We start from the raw sequence: 14,407 nt of genomic DNA, 5'->3' as shown, positions 1-14,407 counted from the left end.
AGAATATATTCATTGTATATATAGCTCCCCAGGAATTTCTTTGGAAATTGATTTTTCCACAAGATTAGCGTTTCTTCATCCTAATCTTAATAATTCAAGAGTCTCATAAACTATGTTTTAAAATATTTAAGCCTATTTTAGGGGAGAAAAGGAATATTTATTTTTGTAATTGCAAGAGCACTGAGGTACAGTGACAATGTGGGAGAAGAGCAAACAGAATATTCCACTTGAGTGTTTCTCGTATGAAGCACTCCATTATTGAGGTGGCATTTGAAAGGTTTTAAATACAGAGTTTTCTTTAGAATTTTAAGATTAGAGTTAGCTTTGTGGGTGGAAGATCTGATCTGGTCCTTAACAGAAGTGACTAAAAAATAACCTTTATAAATGCTTTCGGGTATTAGGAAAATCTTTGCTGTTAAGGCATTCTTAAAATTTATCTAACTCTAGTGACTGGTTAAAAAAAAATCCTCTATACTAGAATCTTTAAAATTTAATTGCTAATTAAGAGTTACACTCAAAACACTTTCTCTGCCACTAAACTGAACAGTTGTTTTAGTAATGTATGTTTTATCTTATATAATTGAATTTGTATCACTAAGCTTACCTTCATTCTATAATAATAATAGTAAATTATTAGATACTGTATAGTTATTTAATTTTTCAAAATGTTAATGATGACGATTCTGATATATAGCTTTTTAACCAAAGTCTAAAGTAAAATGTCTTCAGAAATACTCCAAATACCCACAAACATATGATTTTATAGATTTTTGCTGAATCTTTTCCAAAATGAACATTTTCAGTGAACATTATGATATCATTGCTAACTCAAGTTCCTCCTTCATTTGGTCACATATTAACTATTAATCTGTGTTTCCTTCTACATTCATACTCCCATAATTCATTGATTTCTGACATTTGATTGTGTCTCAGCCTATTTATTTTCATACTTCCTTGCTTTTGTTTATCTTAGTTTTTCTTACTCAATCTGGTCAGAATCGTATTTAATTTTAATTTCAGTCCAGTGTTTCATGTGAAATTACTCCTTCCTCTTGGATCACACAGGATTTGTTTTGGTTTCTTTTGTGAAAACCTGCTTTCTCTATTAAATATTAAGTTACCCCAGGAGAAACCTGTGACTATTTATTCCTATGGCTTGCAGTGCATGCACACTGTGGTGTACATATGGTAGGCGATCATTCAGTATTTACCACATGAATGCAGATGTCTTTATGATCAATTCTGTTCTCAATCAGGTATTGACTAAATAGGAGACAAGATACCTAAGGGTACAGAATATTAAAAATAACTTTTTCAATAAGCAAACAATATAAATTTTACATTAGGAAAATCCGTAACTATGTTCCAAATGCAAATTCCCTTTAAATTGTTGACTGATATTTATTAATTCCAATAAAGCAGATACAGAAATTTTAAAGATAGAAGATGCTTTTATAAACAGCTGAGAATTTTTTTTAATATACTCCTTTTTGTCTTCTGCTTTGAAAACCCTCCCACTGTCCTCTAACTTGGTTTCTCTCTGGAAAGAGTGATGTGGAAGAGGGTGAATTTATCACTTTTTTGTTAAGAATAGTGAGGAGAGGGGGATTCTGATTAGAACTTAGATTAACTCATACTATCTAAGAATGCGATAAGTTCCTCCATTTACTCAGAGTATACTTTATGTTCTTAGAAAACATTTGATAATATTTTAATGTTTCCCCATGTACATTTTTTTCCTTTTTAATAAAACTTATTCCTAAAAATGTAAAAGTTATGAAATAAATTTTTAATGATTAAAGGGTTATTGTTATTTTTAAAAAAGAAATTTTTAAACCTATTTTATATCCAGTCATCTCATTAAACTAATTAGTTTTAGTAATATTTTGAGCTGTTTAGGTAGTATGTTATTTAAAATACTGCTTGTCACATAATGAGTGATTAATAAACAATGTTATTATCATCCAGGACTGTGCTATATTCTGGTAAAATAGATTAATAACTCAGTGCCATTTTATAGCATTAAAATACATACAAGCAAGAAAATAATAAAAACATAAGTAATTATAGCCCAATATGATAAATACTAGAGTTTTATATTAGTTTGGTTTTGATTGGGATGTTTTGATGTCTGTAATATAATTTTAAATATTGTAGTATAAAAGGGGCTGTCTAAATACATGTGTTGGTTTTAAATTATGCTTTAAGAATAGTCATTTTCTTTCATCAGAAATTCATAATCCAGGCTGGGCACAGTGGCTCACACCTGTAATCCCAGCACTTTGGGAGTCCAAGAAGGGCAGATTACCTGAGGTCAGGAGTTCAAAACCAGCCTGATCAACGTGGTGAATCCTCATCTCTACTAAAAATACAAAAATTAGCCGGGCGTCGTGGTGGGTGCCTGTAATCCCAGCTACTTGGGAGGAGACTGAGGCAGGAGAATCGCTTAAACCCGGGAGGTGGAGGTGGCAGTGAGCTGAGATGGCACCATTGCACTCCAGCCTGGGCAACAAGAGTAGAACTCAATCTCCCCCAACCCCCAAAAAAAAAGAAAAAGGAAAAAAGAGAAAATCATAATCCAGGGTGTACAGCTAGTGTTTACTCAGGGCAAACTATAAAGGTAATGTAACTGCTACAAATATTTCAACTAATAATACCTTAATCAATATGAGACTTTTTAAATGAAAATAATGAGATTCAAAAATGCATTTTTGTGAAAATAATGTAATATAAAGCAGTCATTTTGGAAAGAGGCTCTCAACATAGACATAAATGGTATTCAAAATTTTCTACAAAATTTAGAGGCAATCCCCACTCAACAGGTAACATTAGCAGAGTAAGATCTGTTTTCGGAATATTTTCTCATCACAATATAATGGCTTTTTGGCCTGTTCCTCAAAGCCCAATTAGTTACCAGCTAGGTTGCTAGTAAATGCTCAGTGAATCATTTGTGGCAGATAATAGTTTAATGTATTTTCCTAATTGAAAAAAAAGTATTTTTATTTTGTGTTTTATTTGTATTTATATTCTGTATATTTCCCAGTTGACTAGCCTTAAAAAATAAAAAATAAATAAAAAAGAAACATCCTTATCTTAAAGCCTTCTAGTATTAACAGAAGAGGCACTGCAAAAAACAAAAACAAACATGCTTTTCTAAATACAAGGAAAACTGAATCCTGTTGAAGCTTTTCTCCAACTGTAAGTATGTATGTCACTTAATTTTTCAGAACCATAGTTTTGTTAATTTGTTTTAAAGATGTAAAATTAAGAGTGAACAGCAAGACTTTGTCTTAAGACTCATCCATTGCAGGTTGACCTCCCAGAGATGGGACTGACCTCCTTTAACGCTCCATGGCAACAAGCTATAGCCCAGTGATTGAGATAGTTTGTCAAAACTTGAACATCAGTCCCTCGGCATATCAAAGGAAGGGCTGGTATTTTCCCAGTTGTGAACACAGGTGTGCCTAATACTGTTGTTTATTTGTTACGCCATATGACTTTAACCATCCAGCTTAGATCCCAGGCCTCTGCTGCATCAGGGGAGGGGTAACTGTCCCCCAAGCCTGCCCCAATCCAGAAAGCAGAGGCACCACAATGGAACTGAAGCAAGGTTCATTTCACTTCTGATCCTAGCCCCTGAGTACATGTGAGGAGAAACCCATGTTGTGTGATCATGAAACTTAAAGGCTCCAGGGCTCAAGGATGGAAATCTCTAAGTCTCATGTCTGAACCTACTGTATCTCTTCACACTGACCCAAATGGTGATGGACAACAGATTAACCATCTGACCCCGACTCTGTGAATTTTCCCCAGTAATCCCTACTCCAGCAGCTTTGGCATGGGTCTTGTGGGGTCATTTGCCCTTGTTTGCATGACAAGAGTTTTGTACAAGAACACTGCATTTCAAGATTCTAGGAATGAAAAGTTTCTGCATAGAAAATTTAGAAGCTCAATGTAATGCTTCCAGTGATGTCAAAAGTCAGGAAGAGTTAGATAATCTTACTCCTGGCAGAAAGTGATGTAAGAAAAAGAAATTATTAGTAGCTTCAGAATGATTCATGCTTTATCAATGTTTATACTAAATATGCTAGTTCATATTTATTTATTGAATATGCTAATACATTAATTCAACATATTTCACTTTATATTTTATACATTGTATTTTTTTGTTAAGTATAAGACTAAAATTAAAGTTTTAGGCCTATAGACAGTACTGATAATTGTGTTTAAAAATTAAAGGCTTTTATTGGTATTTTCATTTTGAAACCAGAGAGGGAAATTTGGCAATATCTAACAAAGCTGCATGTGCATTCATCCTTCACTCTACCATTCCTTTAGAAATGATCATTAATTCGCTTCTAGTAATTTCATATTGTTGTTCCAAGAATATGAAAATACATATGTGCAAGATAATTTATTAAAATATTATTTGTATTGGAAATAATCTATACATACACAAAAAGTAGGTTAAATAAACTATAATGCATCAACACAATTGATTATTATGCAGCTTTTAAAACAATAATGATATTTATGAGCTGATAATGGACTTATCTTCAGGATATATTACTAATTGAAAGACAGCAGAGTGCAAAACATTTTTATAGTATTCTACATTTTGTATTAAAAAATGATAAATACAAAAAATATATGGCTTCACATTTTTGCAAAATGTGCATACAACATAGAGTATACTAGAAAGTAGTGAGACTAGTATACAGTGGGAGGCTGAGAATGGGGTGGGCTGGATGGAGGATGACAATGGTGTAAGAAAAAATGGTTGGGAGGCGTGATATTTCTCTGAGTATTCCTGTTTGTATAGTTTCAGCTTGTGAATTATATTGTCTTACATACTCATTAAAATAAAATATAATTAATATAATTAAGAGGTGGGGGAAAGCCCAAAAACGGGATAGAAACAAAAAACAAACTATATTTCAAGTAAATAATCACAATAAAAAGTGGGGGAAAAAAGAGCCGACCTAACGAATATTATAATGCCATATTCCTTCTAGGCAAAGATAAAAACTGCAAACAAATGTTTGACTCCAGTGAATAAAGTTGTGTTTATTTATTTTTTTTTTTTTTTTTTTTTTTTTTTTTTTTTTTTTTTTTTTTTGAGAGGGAGTCTCGCTGTCGCCCAGGCTGGAGTGCAGTGGCGCAATCTCGGCTCACTGCAAGCTCCGCCTCCCGGGTTCACGCCATTCTCTTGCCTCAGCCTCTCCGAGTAGCTGGGACTACAGGCGCCCGCCACCGCGCCCGGCTAATTTTTTTGTATTTTTTTCAGTAGAGACGGGGTTTCACCGTGGTCTCGATCTCCTGACCTCGTGATCTGCCCGCCTCGGCCTCCCAAAGTGCTGGGATTACAAGCGTGAGCCACCGCGCCTGGCAAGTTGTGTTTATTTTTACCATAGACACATGAGTTAGTAGTTCTGAAACTGACTATATATTTTATGACTGAACAAATGAATAAATACATCATGAATAATGAGAACGAGGTTTCCCACTATTGGAGAAGGGATTTAAATATATGAGAAAGGAGAATGTAGGAATAAACCCTCTGGTGTTCTATTGAAATTGGTGGTATCGGTATGAATTTATGGTTTTTAAAATATAGAGATAAACAGAGCTGTCAGGGAAATATCAGTGCACAAAGTGAATCCCTGCCTTCATCACTTGATAATTTTAGAAGTAGGAAATAAGGACATAGACATCCCCAGTCACTACAGAGACAACGCTTCCTTAGGATCATAAAAATGATTCATAAAATGATACAATGTAACACCAAAGGGCAGAAATGCTATCTTACGACTTTCTAAAGGAACACAGTGTGACTTTAAGATAGAAGAAATTTCAGAAAACACCATTTCATGCTGCTCATATGAAGTGTCCATCTTTATCACTGCAGCATTGGTGGCCAGTGGCAAAGGCAGTGGGGGCTGATGAGGCAATGGCAGCCATCTGAGGCATCCATGGAGCCCAAAAGAGAAACTCATTTGTGAGACCTGGAACTATTGGCAGTGTGATCACAGAGTTCCCATCAGAGTCCTTAGCATCCCAGAGCTGTGAATGAGGCTGGAGTAGAGAGTAACAGAAGGGGATATGCCACAGGGGAGATGAAAGTTCTATTAGTATGCATGCAAAAAGTCTCTATAAGCCAAAGGATACCCAGTACTAATTGAGTGAAAAGTTTAATAGAGTTTCTGTCTCTTTCAATAGCAGGTAGAGGAGAAAACGATATATGTGTGTGTATGTATGTGGCACACAAATCCAAACACATCCACACATAAAAACAATGAGAATGATCTTAAAACCCATGGTATTGAGAAATATGATTGTATAAGATACCCCTAATTTGCATACTAAAATTTTAATGCCATTGGATATTGATTTATTTCAAATTAAGTAAATTTCTTTTTTTAAGTTAAGTATGTAAGATATTCAAGAGTAAGAGGTACTAATGATGCTCAGTACATTTTAATTTTCTTCTCTGCTTCCCCTTAGTACTACAGAAGTTAATTAGAAAACAAACTATCCCAGGTGCTATGCTGAATTCCTTGTATAGTTGGCCCTCCCTATCTGTGAGTTCTACGTCCATGGACTCAACTAACCACTGATTATCAAAAATAGTAGGAAAAAAATACTATACAGATGGTTGCATATGTATTGAACATGCACAGACTTTTTCTTGTGATTATTCCCTAAAAAAATACAATATAACAACTATTTGCATAGGATTTAAATTGTATCCGGTATTATAAGTAATCTAGAGATGTTTTAAAGCATGTGGGAGGGTGTGTGTAGGTCATAACAAATGCTACACCATTTCATATAAAGGACTTGAGCTTCAGTGGATTTTGGTATCTTCAAAGGATCTTAGAACCAATCCCCCACTGCTACTGAGGGACGATTATATTCATTTTTGCACTTTATCCTCCCAATATTCCTTTCTCTGCATTTTACAGATGAGGAAACAAGGATAGGAAGATTAAGTACTTTGCCCAGATACAATCAGTCAACGAACATCAAAGCATGTACTCAATACAGATATAGTAGGACTCAAAGTCTTATACTTTTAAGCACTACCACAATTCTGCTTCCCAATGAAAACTAAAATTAGCTCATAGCTTGAATTAAAACTGTATTCAAACTGAACATTTAATTTGAAAAGAAATATTTCCTTTATATAAAGCTCTTAGGTAGATTACTTGTTCTATATTCATGCAAATGTTTTCACTTTTGACAATGTGACATTTAAAACCTTTAGTTCAATGGTAGTCAGGCTTAGAATATGTCTTTATAAATTACATAGTGACTTAGTCCTATTAACTTCTGTTTATATATATATATATATATATATATATATATATATATATTTTTTTTTTTTTTTTTTTTAAATGGAGTCTCACTCTGCCGCCCAGACTGGAGTGCAGTGGCATGATCTCGGCTCACTGCAACGTCCATCCCCCGAGTTCAAGTGATTCTCCTGCCTCAGCCTCCCTAGTAGTTGAGATTACAGCTGCCTGCCACCGTGCCCGGCTAATTTTTGTATCTTTAGTAGAGGCGAGGTTTCACCATCTTGTCCTGAACTCCTGACCTCATGATCCACCCGCCTCAGCCTCCCAAAGTGCTGGGATTACAGGCGTGAGCCACTGCACCCGGCTGTTTCTATTATATTAAAAACTCATAATTATAAAAATGGTGACAAGTAGGCCGGGCGCGGTGGCTCACGCTTGTAATCCCAGCACTTTGGGAGGCCGAGGCGGGCGGATCACGAGGTCAGGAGATCGAGACCACGGTGAAACCCCATCTCTGCTAAAAATACAAAAAATTAGCCGGGCGTGGTGGCGGGCGCCTGTAGTCCCAGCTACTCGGAGAGGCTGAGGCAGGAGAATGGCGTGAACCCGGGAGGCGGAGCTTGCAGTGAGCCGAGATTGCGCCACTGCACTCCAGCCTGGGTGACAGAGCGAGACTCCGTCTCAAAAAAAAAAAAAAAAAATGGTGACAAGAAATAGATTAAACCTTGAAGGATCCTGATTGGGTGAACATGAAGGAGCCCTTTAGAGTGCTATTTACGTAGATATACACATGTAAAGAAATTAAATGAGCTATGCAATTAAGATTTTGTGTGCTGTATTTTATGCACTGTATGCCTCAATTTATTCATTTATTTATTTATTTATTTATTTTTTTATTTATTTTGAGATGGAATTTCACTCTTGTTGCCCAGGCTGGAGTGCAATGGTGCGATCTCAGCTCACTACAACCTCTGCTTCCCAGGTTCAAGCGATTCTCCTGCCTTAGCCTCCGGAGTTGCTGGGATTACAGGCGTGCGCCACCATGCCCAGTTAATTATTTTTTTAATAGAGATGGGGTTTCGCCATGTTGGCCAGGCCTGTTTTGAACTCTTGACCTCAGGTGATCCACCCGTCTCGGCCTCACAAAGTGCTGAGATTACAGGTGTGAGCCACCGTGCCTGGTAGCCTCAACTTGAAACAGGAAGAAAACAAGAGAGGAAGGGAGGAAGGGATGGAGGGAAGGAGGGAAGGGAGGAAGAGAAGGAGAGAGGGCAGGAATGAGGGAAGGGAGGGAGGAAGGAGGAAAAAGAAGGAAGAAAAAAGAAAAAGAAAGAGAAAGAGAGAGAGAAGGGAAGGAAAGAAGAAAGAAAGAAAGAAAGAAAGAAAGAAAGAAAGAAAGAAAGAAAGAAAGAAAGAAAAGAAAGGAAGGAAAAGAAAGAAAGAAAGAAAGAAAGAAAGAAAGAAAGAAAGAAAGAAAAGAAAGAGAAGGGAAGGAAGGAGAAAGAAAAAGAAAGAAAGAGAAAGAAATAAAAAGAAAGAAGGAAAGAAAGAAATAGAAGGAAAGAAAGAAAGAAAAAGAAAGAAAAAAGAAAGAAAGAAAGAAAGATGGAGGGAAGGAGGGAGGGAGGAAGGAAGGAGAAGGAGGAGGAGGAGGAACAGGAGCAACAGGAGGAAGAGGAGGAGGAGGAGGGAGGGAGGGAGGAGGAAGAAGGAAGGAAGAAAGGGAAAGAGAAAGAAAATAAATAGATGACTAGAGTATGTTATGTGGTTGCTTGTTTGGGAACTAAATCAGGTGTTCAGTTTGGACATGTTGAAATTGTAGGCATAGAGAAGACAGTTGAATATATAAGGAGGGATTTAGTCTAAAATGGAGATAAAGATTTGAAAACCATCTTTGTATAGATGGCACCTAAAGCCACAATACCACCTGAGATTCCTGGGAAGTAAGTGAAACAATATGCTAAATCCCAGAATTTAAAAAAGTTTGTGAAAATAAGAGCAAAGATCCACCAAAAGTGTTGAAAACAAGAAGATGAGGAAAGGATGAAATAGTATAGTATAGATGCCAGAGAGACAGATGATTATTTAACTTTGATTTTTTATTATTTTATTTCACGGAGATGAATCTTTAAACTCTACAGCCTGGCACAATTATCTGAAGGAGAAAAAGAATTATCTAACCTGTGAGGACACAGTAAATAATTATTTAAATGCTTGGGGGATATTAAGAAACATTTAAAGGCGATCATGAGATCACTGTCAGTTAACCAGGAATAATGACAAGGAGGAAAGCAATATATTGATTAACATGACAAATGGAAAGGGCAAAAAAAAATCTTGAAGCTGGGCATGGTGGTGTGCACTTGGAATCCAAGCTACTTAGGAGGCTGAGATAGGAGGATTGCTTGAGCCCAGTAGTTTGAGGCCAGCCTGGGAAAAAAATAAAAGAAAACCTTGGCATTAATCTATGATAAATTCCTCCAATTTAAAGTGATTTCATCATTTTTAAACCATGATATTATATGTAAAACAGTAAAATATAATTTTTAAATTTGCTACACTAAATTTGTTTCTTTTTGATAGTTTATAAATATAAATCAAAACTGATTCTGTTTTATAAATCTATATGTGATTGCCCACATTTAGTCTAAAGTTTCAGCAGAATTCATTAAATACTTTGTTCAAATGTGAGTCTATTTACTAATATTATTATGGATATCTTAATCTAGTTGAAAAAATGCTTAATCTAGTTGAAAAATTACTACAGGGTTTAGTAAGCAAAACAGCATGGTACTGGTAAGCACAAAAACAGATGAACAGACCAGTGGAACAGAATAGAGAACCCAGAAATAAGACAGCACACCTACAACTATCTGATCTTTGACAAATCTGACAAAAACAAGGAATGGGGAAAGGACTCCCTATTCAATAAATGGTGCTGGGATAACTAACCACATGTAGAAGATTAAAACTGGACCCCTTCATTAGACCATATACAAAAATTCACTCAAAATGGATTAAACACTTAAATGTAAAACCCAAAATTATAAAAACTCTGGAAGACAACTTAGGAAATACCATTTATAGGGCATAGGCATGGGAAAAGATTTCATAACGAAGATGCCAAAAGCAATTGCAATGAAAACATAAATTAACAAGTGGGATCTGATTAAACTAAAGAGCTTCTGTACAGCAAAAGAATTTATCAACAATTAAACAGACAACTACTCAATGGGTGAAAATTTTTGCAAACTGTGCATCTGACAAAGATCTAATATCTAGCATCTACAGGAAACTTAAATTTACAAGAGAAAATAAAACCTCATTAAAAAGTGGGAAAAGGATATAAACAGACACTTTTCAAAAGAAGACATTCATGCAACCAACAATCATACCAAAAAAGTTCAACATCACCGATCATTAGAGAAATGCAAATCAAAACCACAATGAGATACCTTCTCACACCAGTCAGAATGGCTGTTATTAAAAAGTCAAAAAATAACAGATGTTGGCAAGGTTGTGGAGAAAAGGAACGCTTATACACTTTTGGTGAGAGTGCAAATTAGTTCAGCCATTGTAGATGACAGTGTGGCAATTCCTCAAAGGCCTAAAGTCATAAATACCATTCAACTCAGCAATCACATTACTGGGTATATACCTAAAGGAATATGAGTTGTTCTATCATAAAGACACATGCACATGTATGTTCATTGCAGCACTATTCACAATAGCAAAGACATGGAATCAATCTAAATGCCCATCAATGATAGACTGGAAGAAAGAAAATGTGGTACATATACACCATAGAATATTATGCAGCCATAAAAAAGAATGAGATCATGTCCTGTGCAGGAACATGGTTGGAGGTGGAGGCCATTATCATTAGGAAACTAACACAGAAACACAAAAACCAAACACCACATATTCTCCCTTATAAGTGGGAGCTAAATGACATGTACGGGGGAACAACACACACTGGAACCTATCAGAGGGTGGAAGATGCAGGAGGGAGAGGATCAGGAAAAATAACTGATGGATACTAGGCCTAATACCTGGGTGGAAATAATCTGTACAATAAACCACTATGATACAAGTTTACCTATGTAACAAACCTGCACATATACCCTTAATTTAAAATAAAAGTCGGCTGGGTGCAGTGACCCACACCTGTAATCCCAGCACTTTGGAAGGCCAAAGCGGGTGGATCACCTGAGGTCAGGTGTTCAAGACCAACCTGACCAACATCATGAAAATCTGTCTCTACTAAAAACACAAAAATGAGCTGGGCATGGTGGCACAGTGCCTGCAATTCCAGCTACTTGGGAGGCTGAGGCACAAGAATCACTTGAATCCAGCAGGCAGAGGTTGCAGTGAGCTGAGATCATGCCACTGCACTCCCACCTAGGTGACAGAGTGAGACTCCATCTCAAAAATAAATAAATAAATAAATGTCAAAAAAAAAAAAAACAACACTGAATCAGAAACTGGGGTAAGATCCAGCAATGTGTGTTCTAACTATGAAAATTTGAGATTGACTGACCTGAGGCATGGAATATGGAAGGCAGACACCAAATTTGTCAGACTCCAGTGCAGTCATTAGGGGAGAATATTCCACCCAGGACAGGACTCTTCCATTAACCTTATTGTGAGCTGAATAAAATGCCTCTCAAAACCATTTCCCTTTGCTCTCATTTTAAGTTCAAAAAACAACCTTTTTATCACATTGCTTAACTTTCTAAATAACTTGTCACAATAAAAAGCGGAGTCCTTAAAGGGGAACAGAATCATCCTAATCTTGAACAGGTGGCTAATACTGTACCTTAACTGACAGACTCAAGGGTGGCAAACATCAAAAAGTAGAATGCAGTAGTAACTAAGATGGAATTTAGGTTAAAAATCAATTGTAAAAGAACAAGTTGAGCAATACTTGGTGTACAAGTATCTCATATGACAAAGACAGAGCTTTTTTAAGTGCAAAAATGACTTATGACAACAGTATGACAAGACTACCAATGTGTTCATGCAAATCTAAATTGCCTTTATCGGAAAATGTTCACTCAAGGCAAATAAAAGTCTCATTCTAAAGTGCATTGTGCAGAACGTAAGCAGAACATTATATTTTATTCTGATGTTAACTTTTAACAGAATACTTGAACTGGTGTCTGAAATATAGTGATAGGGAAGCAAAGTGTATTAAAATTGTCCCTTTCATTAGGACATCCCACAGAGCCAACTGGGACACCAATTCTGCGGCATACAACAGACATGAGTAGTTATGATCATTTTGAGGAGTCAGTGACATTCTTATGCTTGCTTTGTTTTTGGCACTGTGGAATATTAAGTGGCCACCTAACCCCCTTTGCAGGTGAAAAACCTTTGTAGGAGGAATTCAAATGAGAAAGTATCTACTTGATGCTGCTCCTGCTTGGTGTACAGTGATCAGAAGCGTGTGGGCAAAGGCTAGCTCTAATGGTAAAGCACATGATAGTGCATCAGGCTAGAGATTCTTCTCTCTTACCTCCTTCAATTTAAATCCCAATGCTATCACATTTACACTCTCTGCAATTACAAATATCCCAATTCCACCAGAGAAACAGAAAGCCACGGAGTCGGGGGGAGAACTAGTTAAGAGATGAGACAGCAAGTTGCACTGGTTGTAAGTAACTTTTTTTTGTCTCCACTGTTCAGATTTGATAATAATAAATCTATCAGAATTCTTTTCTGGGAAAGTGTAATAAGGTGGAAATTTTTTCTCCCAAGTTTTATGGAAAAACCATACACTGTAGAAAAGCAATTGGAGTTTATTTAAGCCTCTAGAGTTGGAATGGCATTTCTTGGAATGTGGACCCATGCTGAAATGGGGACATAACACTGCTCATGTGAGCTGTGCATGCCTCATCAACCCAATCAGGTTATATAAGCTATTTGGAGTAATGGATGATTTTTCTCTAGTGCCTGCTAAAGCGCTTAGCACCCTGTAGATCCATGCTGATGTTTAGGGAATACTTATTGTGTTGAATTGTTTCTGAACACCTCCCTAGTATTCTATTTTAGATATTATTTTTGTTTTTTAATTCTGAAGGCAGTTCTTTGGATGTACTCACCCTACAAGTATGTTATCTCAGAGCTTAGAAGTCCTTCTGAGGTTCCATGGCCCTTCACTCTGAGAGACAGAAATACTGGAACTCCAACAGAGGAGGTTGCAGAGATCATTAGTAGGAGTTACAAGTCTAACATTAATCCTAAACCCAGTTTCTCTAACTCCAGTTTCAGTGATCATATCAAGAACCTACAATTGAATACCATTATTTCTTAGGTATCCACTATAATCATATTTGCCTTCATTACCTATTTCCTTATAAAGTTCCAGTCCTTTAAAAGATTGTCTTTCAGGCTTTCCCTAGACTTCCTTAAGTATATGTTTATTCATTATTAAGCTTGCTGTGTGTTTAGCTAGTCCTCTGTTTAGTATCCTGCACCCAGTACTCCGCTTGACGTTAGCTATTGAGTAATAATTTAATGAATAGATACATAAGGAAATAAGGAATGAAAACAACAATAATTCCCACAGGACTGTATTCTGTGAGACTGACATTATAAGAAGCTACTCATATTGCCAAAAAAATCCTTAATGTATTTCCTGCTATAAGTGTATGTAAAAGAACACTACCTGCCTTTCAATCTACCAAAAACAAAGAAGAGAATAGTTGTCATCTGTGCTCCTTTGGTAAACATGAAACATCAACTCCATGGGAGGAAGGAATAAGAGACAACTTCCCTCTGAAACATAATAAATACAAGGAATCATAAAAGTTTAGTTGAATGTCATGTTCTCACTCTCTTGTTAATAGAGTGTTTTTTATTTCAATATGGTAAGTTGATATCCTAAATGCTTGGTGCATGTAAATTTGAAACACAAAGTAAAAATATCTAAAAACTTAATGGAAAGAACATACCACAATACATTTGATCAACAAGAATGAAACCATCTCCAAGATAACTTTATAAAATTGATTAAGAGACTCTTGCATGATACCACTACACCAGTGGTGCTGCCAAAGTTGATTAAGGAAAAAAATAAAGCTCACCTAAGCTTGCAGCACAATCAG

The sequence above is a fragment of the Symphalangus syndactylus genome, chromosome 23 (assembly GCF_028878055.3).
Source record: "Symphalangus syndactylus isolate Jambi chromosome 23, NHGRI_mSymSyn1-v2.1_pri, whole genome shotgun sequence".
Lineage (NCBI taxonomy): Eukaryota > Metazoa > Chordata > Mammalia > Primates > Hylobatidae > Symphalangus > Symphalangus syndactylus.
Note: the sequence above shows the minus strand (reverse complement) of the source record.